Genomic DNA, 9,380 nt, shown 5'->3' with positions numbered 1-9,380 from the left:
TGTATGAAATTTCGATATCCCCCTTTTGTTGGTGATCCCGAAGAAAATGATACCGAATGGCTATGTGTTTTGTGCGGCTATGCTCAACGGGATTATCCGCCATACGGATTGCACTCTCATTATCACATAGAAGAGGAACTTTGGTTAGTTTGTAACCGTAGTCCCGCAGGGTTTGCCTCATCCAAAGCAATTGCGCGCAACAATGGCCTGCGGCAATGTACTCGGCTTCGGCGGTAGAAAGAGCGACCAAATTTTGCTTCTTTGAAGCCCAAGACACCAAGGATCTTCCCAAGAACTGGCAAGTCCCCGATGTGCTCTTCCTGTTAATCTTACACCCCGCCCAATTGGCATCCGAATAACCAATTAAATCAAATGTGGATCCCCGAGGGTACCAAAGCCCAAACTTAGGAGTATAAGCCAAATATCTCAAGATTCGTTTTACGGCCGTAAGGTGTGATTCCTTAGGGTCGGCTTGGAATCTTGCACAAATGCAAACGGAAAGCATAATGTCCGGTCGAGATGCACATAAATAAAGCAATGAACCAATCATCGACTGGTATACCTTTTGATCCACGGACTTACCTCCCGTGTCGAGGTCGAGATGCCCATTTGTTCCCATGGGAGTCTTGATGGGCTTGGCATTCTTCATTCCAAACTTGCTTAGAATGTCTTGAGTATACTTCGTTTGGCTAATGAAAGTGCCCTCTTGGAGTTGTTTGACTTGAAATCCTAGAAAATACTTCAACTCCCCCATCATAGACATCTCGAATTTCTGTGTCATGATCCTACTAAATTCTTCACATGTAGATTTGTTAGTAGACCCAAATATAATATCATCAACATAAATTTGGCATACAAACAAATCATTATCAAGTGTTTTGGTGAATAAAGTAGGATCGGCTTTGCCGACTTTGAAACCATTAGAAATAAGGAAATCTCTAAGGCATTCATACCATGCTCTTGGGGCTTGCTTGAGCCCATAAAGCGCCTTAGAGAGCCTATAGACATGATTAGGATACTCACTGTTTTCAAAGCCGGGAGGTTGCTCAACATAGACCTCCTCCTTGATTGGTCCATTGAGGAAGGCACTCTTCACGTCCATTTGATAAAGCTTGAAGCCATGGTAAGTAGCATAGGCTAATAATATGCGAATTGACTCAAGCCTAGCTACGGGTGCATAGGTTTCACTGAAATCCAAACCTTCGACTTGTGAATACCCTTTGGCCACGAGTCGAGCTTTGTTCCTTGTCACCACACCATGCTCGTCTTGCTTGTTGCGGAAGACCCACTTGGTTCCTACAACATTTTGGTTAGGACGTGGAACTAAGTGCCATACCTCGTTCCTTGTGAAATTGTTGAGCTCCTCTTGCATCGCCATCACCCAATCCGAATCTTGAAGTGCTTCCTCTACCCTGTGAGGCTCAATAGAGGAAACAAAAGAGTAATGTTCACAAAAATGTGCAACACGAGATCGAGTAGTTACCCCCTTATGAATGTCTCCGAGGATGGTGTCGATGGGGTGATCTCGTTGTATTGCTTGGTGGACTCTTGGGTGTGGCGGCTTTGGTTCTTGTTCATCCTCCTTTTCTTGATCATTTGCATCTCCCCCTTGATCGTTGCCATCAATTTGAGGTGGCTCATCTTCTTGATCTTCTTGTTCAACATCTTGAGCCTCATCCTCAATTTGAGTTGGTGGAGATGCTTGCAAGGAGGAGGATGGTTGATCTTGTGCATGTGGAGGCTCTTCGGATTCCTTAGGACACACATCCCCAATGGACATGTTCCTTAGCGCGATGCATGGAGCCTGTTCTTCACCTATCTCATCAAGATGAACTTGCTCTACTTGAGAGCCGTTAGTCTCATCAAACACAACGTCACAAGAAACTTCAACAAGTACTGAGGACTTGTTAAAGACTCTATATGCCTTTGTGTTTGAGTCATATCCTAGTAAAAAGCCTTCTACAGTTTTAGGAGCAAATTTAGATTTTCTACCTCTTTTAACAAGTATAAAACATTTGCTACCAAAAACTCTAAAATATGAAATATTTGGCTTTTTACCGGTTAGGAGTTCATAGGATGTCTTCTTGAGGATTCGGTGAAGATATAACCGGTTGATGGCGTAGCAAGCGGTGTTGACCGCTTCGGCCCAAAACCGATCCGGTGTCTTGTATTCATCAAGCATGGTTCTTGCCATGTCCAATAGAGTTCGATTTTTCTCTCCACTACACCATTTTGTTGTGGAGTGTAGGGAGAAGAGAACTCATGCTTGATGCCCTCCTCCTCAAGGAAGCTTTCAATTTGAGAGTTCTTGAACTCCGTCCCATTGTCGCTTCTAATTTTCTTGATCCTTAAGCCGAACTCATTTTGAGCCCGTCTCAAGAATCCCTTTAAGGTCTCTTGGGTATGAGATTTGTCCTGCAAAAAGAACACCCAAGTGAAGCGAGAATAATCATCCACAATAACTAGACAGTACTTACTCCCGCCGATGCTTATGTAAGCGATCGGGCCGAATAGATCCATGTGAAGGAGCTCCAGTGGCCTGTCACTTGTCATAATGTTCTTGTGTGGATGATGAGTCCCAACTTGCTTCCCGGCTTGGCATGCACTACAAATCCTGTCTTTCTCAAAATGAACATTGGTTAGTCCTAAAATGTGTTCCCCCTTTAGAAGCTTATGAAGATTCTTCATTCCAACATGGGCTAGTCGGCGATGCCAGAGCCAACCCAAGTTAGTCTTAGCAACTAAGCAAGTGTCGAGTTCAGCTCTATCAAAATCTACCAAGTATAGCTGACCCTCTAACACTCCCTTAAATGCTATTGAATCATCACTTCTTCTAAAGACAGTAACACCTATATCAGTAAATAGACAGTTGTAGCCCATTTGACATAATTGGGATACGGAAAGCAAATTGTAATCTAATGAATCAACAAGAAAAACATTTGAAATGGAATGGTCAGGAGATATAGCAATTTTACCCAAACCTTTGACCAAACCTTGATTTCCATCCCCGAATGTGATCGCTCTTTGGGGATCTTGGTTTTTCTCATATGAGGAGAACATCCTTTTCTCCCCTGTCATGTGGTTTGTGCACCCGCTGTCGAGTATCCAACTTGAGCCCCCGGATGCATAAACCTACAAAACAATTTTAGTTCTTGACTTTAGGTACCCAAACGGTTTTGGGTCCTTTGGCATTAGAAACAAGAACTTTGGGTACCCAAACACAAGTCTTGGAGCCCTTGTGTTTGCCCCCAACAAACTTGGCAACAACCTTGCCGGATTTGTTAGTAAGCACATATGATGCATCAAAAGTTTTGAATGAAATAGCATGATCATTTGATGCATTAGGAGTTTTCTTTCTAGGCAACTTGGCATGGGTTGGTTGCCTAGAGCTAGATGTCTCACCCTTATACATAAAAGCATAGTTAGGGCCAGAGTGAGACTTCCTAGAATGAGTTCTCCTAATTTTGCTCTCAGGATAGCCGGCAGGGTACAAAATGTAACCCTCGTTATCCTGAGGCATGGGAGCCTTGCCCTTAACAAAGTTAGATAAATTCTTTGGAGGGGCATTAAGTTTGATATTGTCTCCCCTTTGGAAGCCAATGCCATCCTTGATGCCCGGGCGTCTCCCACTATAGAGCATACTTCTAGCAAATTTAAACTTTTCATTTTCCAAGTTATGCTCGGCAATTTTTGCATCTAATTTTGCTATATGATCATTTTGTTGTTTAATTAAGATCATGTGATCATGAATAGCATCAACATCAATATCTCTACATCTAGTACAAATAGAAACATGCTCAACGGTAGATGTAGAGGGTTTACAAGATTTTAATTCAACAACCTTAGCATGTAATATATCATTCTCACTTCTAAGGTTGGAAATAGTAACATCAAAATCCTTAGCCTTAGCAATTAAATTTTCATTTTCTATTCTAAGGCTAGCAAGAGATACATTCAATTCATCAATCTTAGCAAGCAAATCATCATTATTATTTCTAAGATTGGGAATATCACAAATATGAGAATCAACCTTAGCAATTAATCTAGCATTTTCATTTCTAAGGTTGTTAATAGTGTCATGGCATGTGCTTAGCTCACTAGATAATTTGTTACATTTTTCTACCTCTAGAGCATAAGCATTTTTAACCTTAACATGTTTCTTATTTTCCTTGATTAGGAAGTCCTCTTGGGAGTCCAAGAGATCATCCTTTTCATGGATGGCACTAATTAGCTCATTCAATTTTTCTTTTTGTTCCATGTTAAGGTTGGCAAAAAGGATACGCAAATTATCTTCCTCACCACTAGCATTATCATCACTAGAAGATTCATATTTAGTGGAGGAGTTAGATTTAACCTTCTTCCTTTTGCCGTCCTTTGCCATGAGGCACTTGTGGCCGACGTTTGGGAAGAGGAGTCCCTTGGTGACGGCGATGTTGGCGGCGTCCTCGTCGGAGGAGGACTCGGTGGAGCTCTCGTCGGAGTCCCACTCCCGGCAAACATGGGCATCGCCGCCCTTCTTCTTGTAGTATTTCTTCTTTTCTCTCCTTTTTCCCTTCTTGTCGTCGCCCCTGTCACTGTCACTTGATAAAGGACATTTAGCAATAAAGTGACCGGGCTTACCACATTTGTAGCAAACCTTCTTGGAGCGGGATTTGTAGTCCTTCCCCCTCCGTTGCTTGAGGATTTGGCGAAAGCTTTTGATGATTAAAGCCATCTCCTCATTGTCGAGCTTGGAGGCGTCAATTGGTTGTCTACTTGGTGTAGACTCCTCCTTCTTCTCCTCCGTCGCCTTAAATGCCACCGGTTGCGCCTCGGACGTGGAGGGTTCGTCAAGCTCGTTGATCTTCCTTGAGCCCTTGATCATACATTCAAAGCTCACAAAATTCCCGATAACTTCCTCGGGGGTCATTTGAGTATATCTAGGATTACCACGAATTAATTGAACTTGAGTGGGGTTAAGGAAAATAAGTGATCTCAAAATAACCTTAACCACCTCGTGGTCATCCCATTTCTTGCTCTCGAGGTTGCGCACTTGGTTCACCAAGGTTTTGAGCCGGTTGTACATATCTTGTGGCTCCTCCCCTGGGCGAAGACGAAAACGACCGAGCTCCCCCTCCATCGTTTCCCGCTTGGTGATCTTGGTGAGTTCATCACCCTCATGCGCGGTCTTGAGTAGGTCCCAAATTTCCTTTGCATTCTTCAACCCTTGCACTTTGTTGTATTCCTCCTTGCTTAGAGAAGCGAGGAGAATGGTTGTGGCTTGGGAGTTGAAGTGCTCGATTTGGGCCACTTCATCCGTATCATAATCTTAATCCCCTACGGATGGTACCTGTACACCAAACTCAACAACATCCCATATACTTTTGTGGAGTGAGGTTAGATGAAATCGCATTAAATCACTCCACATAGCATAATCTTCACCATTAAAAGTTGGTGGTTTGCCTAATGGGACGGAAAGTAAAGGTGTATGTTTAGGAATGCGGGGGTAGTGTAAGGGGATCTTACTAAACTTCTTGCGCTCTTGGCGCTTAGAAGTTACGGACGGTGCATCGGAGTCGGAGGTAGATGTTGATGAAGTGTCGGTCTCGTAGTAGACCACCTTCCTCATCCTCTTGTGCTTGTCGCCTTTCCGATGCGACTTGTGGGAAGAAGATTTTTCCTTCTTCTCCTTGTGGTGTGAGGAAGAAGATCTTTTCTCCTTCCGATTGGAGGAGTCCTTCTTCTTCTCCTTCCTCTTGGTGCGGGACTCTTCCGATGAAGTGCTCCCTTGGCTCGTAGTGGGCTTGTCGCCGGTCTCCATCTCCCTCTTGGTGTGATCTCCCGACATCACTTCGAGCGGTTAGGCTCTAATGAAGCACCGGGCTTTGATACCAATTGAAAGTCGCCTAGAGGGGGGGTGAATAGGGCGAAACTGAAATTCTCAAAAATAATCACAACTACAAGCCGGGTTAGTGTTAGAAATATAATCGAGTCCGCAAGAAAGGGCACAAAACAAATCGCAAGCAAATGGAGAGGTGAGACACGTGGATTTGTTTTACCGAGGTTCGGTTCTTTCAAACCTACTCCCCGTTGAGGAGGCCACAAAGGCCGGGTCTCTTTCAACCCTTCCCTCTCTCAAACGGTCCCCCGGACCGAGTGAGCTTCTCTTTCTCAAATCACTTGGGAATCAAACTTCCCGCAAGGACCACCACACGATTGGTGTCTCTTGCCTCAATTACAAGTGAGTGTTTGATCACAAGAAAGAATGCCAAAGAAAAAGAAGCGATCCAAGCGCAAGAGCTCAAATGAACACTACAAATCACTCTCTCTAGTCACTAGGGCTTTGATTGGAGTTGGGAGAGGATTTGATCTCTTTTGGTGTGCTTTGCAATGAATGCTAGCTCTTGTGAAGTGGTTGGAAGCTGGAAAACTTGGATGCTATGAATGGTGGGGTGGTTGGGGTATTTATAGCCCCAACCACCAAACTAGCCGTTTGGTGGAGCTGTCTGTTCGATGGCACACCGGACAGTCCGGTGCACACCGGACATGTCCGGTGCGACAGCCACGTCACCAAATAGCCGTTGGATCGACCGTTGGGGTTCAGTCTTCTGGGCCCGCCTTGATGTCCGGTGCACACCGGACATGTACTGTTCAATGTCCGGTGCGCCTGCTCCCGCGTGCCTGACGACTGCGCGCTTCTGGCGCGCATTAAATGCGCCTGCAGGTGACCGTTGGCGCGAAGCAGCCGTTGCCCCGAGGTTGCACCGGACAGTCCGGTGCACACCGGACATGTCCGGTGAATTATAGCGAAGCGGTTGGAGTGAGAACCCGAGGCTGGCGAGTTCCTGAGGCCGCCCTTCCTTGGAGCACCGGACATGTCCGGTGTACACCGGACAGTCCGGTGAATTATAGCGAAGAGGCCTCTGGAAATTCCCGAGAGCGAAGACTTTGAAGTCGGAGTCCTCTGGTGCACCGGACATGTCCGGTGGCACACCGGACAGTCCGGTGCGCCAGACCAGAGGGGCCTTCGGTTGACCTTTGCTCCTTAATTTGAACCCAACACTTGGTCTTTTTATTGGCTAAGTGTGAACCTTTTGCACCTGTATAACTTATACACTAGAGCAAACTAGTTAGTCCAAAGATTTGTGTTGGGCAATTCAACCACCAAAATTATTTAGGAACTAGGTGTAAGCCTAATTCCCTTTCAGGAGTGATATGATGCGATATCACCTAACCTCACTCCACAAAAGTATATGGGATGTTGTTGAGTTTGGTGTACAGGTACCATCCATAGGGGATGAAGATTATGATGAGGACGAAGTGGCCCAAATCGAGCACTTCAACTCTCAAGCCACCACTATACTCCTCACCTCTCTAAGTCGAGAGGAGTATAACAAGGTGCAAGGGTTGAAGAGCGCCAAAGAGATTTGGGACGTGCTAAAGACCGCGCACGAAGGAGATGAGGTGACCAAAATCACCAAACGGGAAACGATCGAGGGGGAGCTCGGTCGCTTCCGTCTTCGCCAAGGGGAGAGCCACAAGACATGTACAACCGGCTCAAAACCTTGGTGAACCAAGTGCGCAACCTCGGGAGCAAAAAATGGGATGACCACGAAGTGGTTAAGGTTATTCTAAGATCACTTGTTTTCCTTAACCCTACTCAAGTTCAATTAATTCGTGGCAATCCCAGATATACTCAAATGACCCCCGAGGAAGTTATAGGTAATTTTGTGAGCTTTGAGTTGATGATCAAAGGCTCAAAGAAGATCAACGAGCTTGACGGTCCCTCCACGTCCGAAGCACAACCGGTCGCATTCAAGGCGACGGAAGAAAAGAAGGAGGAATCTACTCCAAGTCGAACACCCATCGACGCCTCCAAGCTCGACAACGAGGAGATGGCGCTCATCATCAAGAGCTTCCGTCAAATCCTCAAGCAAAGGAGGGGGAAAGACTACAAGCCCCGCTCCAAGAGAGTTTGCTACAAGTGTGGTAAGCCCGGTCATTTTATAGCAAAATGTCCACTATCTAGTGACAGTGATAGGGGCGACGACAAGAAGGGCAAGAGAAGAGAAAAGAAGAGGTACCACAAGAAGAAGGGTGGCGATGCCCATGTTTGCCGGGAGTGGGACTCGGACGAGAGCTCCACCGACTCCTCCTCCGACGAGGACACCGCCAACATCGCCGTCACTAAGGGTCTTCTCTTCCCCAACGTCGGCCACAAATGACTCATGGCCAAGGAGGGCAAAAGGAAGAAGGTAAAATCAAGATCCTCCACCAAATATGAAACATCTAGCGATGAGGATAATGCTAGTAATGAGGAGGATAACTTGCACATTCTTTTTGCCGACCTAAACATGCAACAAAAAGAAAAACTAAATGAGCTAATTAGTGCCATCCATGAAAAGGATGATCTCTTGGATTCCCAAGAGGACTTCCTAATCAAGGAAAATAAAAAGCATGTTAAGATTAAGAATGCTTATGCTCTAGAAGTAGAAAAATGTGAGAAATTATCTAGTGAGCTAAGCACATGCCATGACACTATTGCCAACCTTAGAAATGAAAATGCCAAATTAATTGCTAAGGTTGATTCTCATGTTTGTGATGTTTCAATTCCCAATCATAGAATTGATAATGATGATTTGCTTGCTAAGATTGAAGAATTAAACATCTCTCTTGCTAGCCTTAGGGTTGAAAATGAAAAATTAATTGCTAAGGCTAAAGAATTAGATGTTTGCAATGTTACAATTTCCGATCTTAGAGATAACAATGATATTTTGCGTGCTAAGATTGTTGAACTTAATTCTTGCAAACCCTCTACATCTACCATTGAGCATGTTTCTATTTGCACTAGATGTAGAGATACTGATGTTGATGCTATTCATGATCACATGGCTTTAATTAAACAACAAAATAATCATATAGCAAAATTAGATGATAAAATTGTCGAGCATAACTTAGAAAATGAAAAGTTTAAATTTGCTAGAAGTATGCTCTATAATGGGAGACGCCCAGGCATCAAGGATGGCATTGGCTTCCAAAGGGGAGACAATGTCAAACTTAGTGCCCCTCCTAAAAGATTGTCTTTGTTAAGGGCAAGGCTCCCATGCCTCAGGATAACGAGGGCTACATTTTGTACCCTGCCGGTTATCCCGAGAGCAAAATTAGGAGAATTCATTCTAGGAAGTCTCACTCTGGCCCTAACCATGCTTTTATGTATAAGGGTGAGACATCTAGCTCTAGGCAACCAACCCGTGCTAAGTTGCCTAAGAAGAAAACTCCTAGTGCATCAAATGATCATGACATTTCATTTAAAACTTTTGATGCATCATATGTTTTAACTAACAAATCCGGCAAGATAGTTGCCAAGTTTGTTGGGGGCAAACACAAGGGGTCAAAGACTT

The sequence above is a fragment of the Zea mays genome, chromosome 9, assembly GCF_902167145.1.
Source record: "Zea mays cultivar B73 chromosome 9, Zm-B73-REFERENCE-NAM-5.0, whole genome shotgun sequence".
Lineage (NCBI taxonomy): Eukaryota > Viridiplantae > Streptophyta > Magnoliopsida > Poales > Poaceae > Zea > Zea mays.
The sequence above is the reverse complement of the archived record's forward strand: the minus strand, read 5'-3'. Positions refer to the sequence as shown.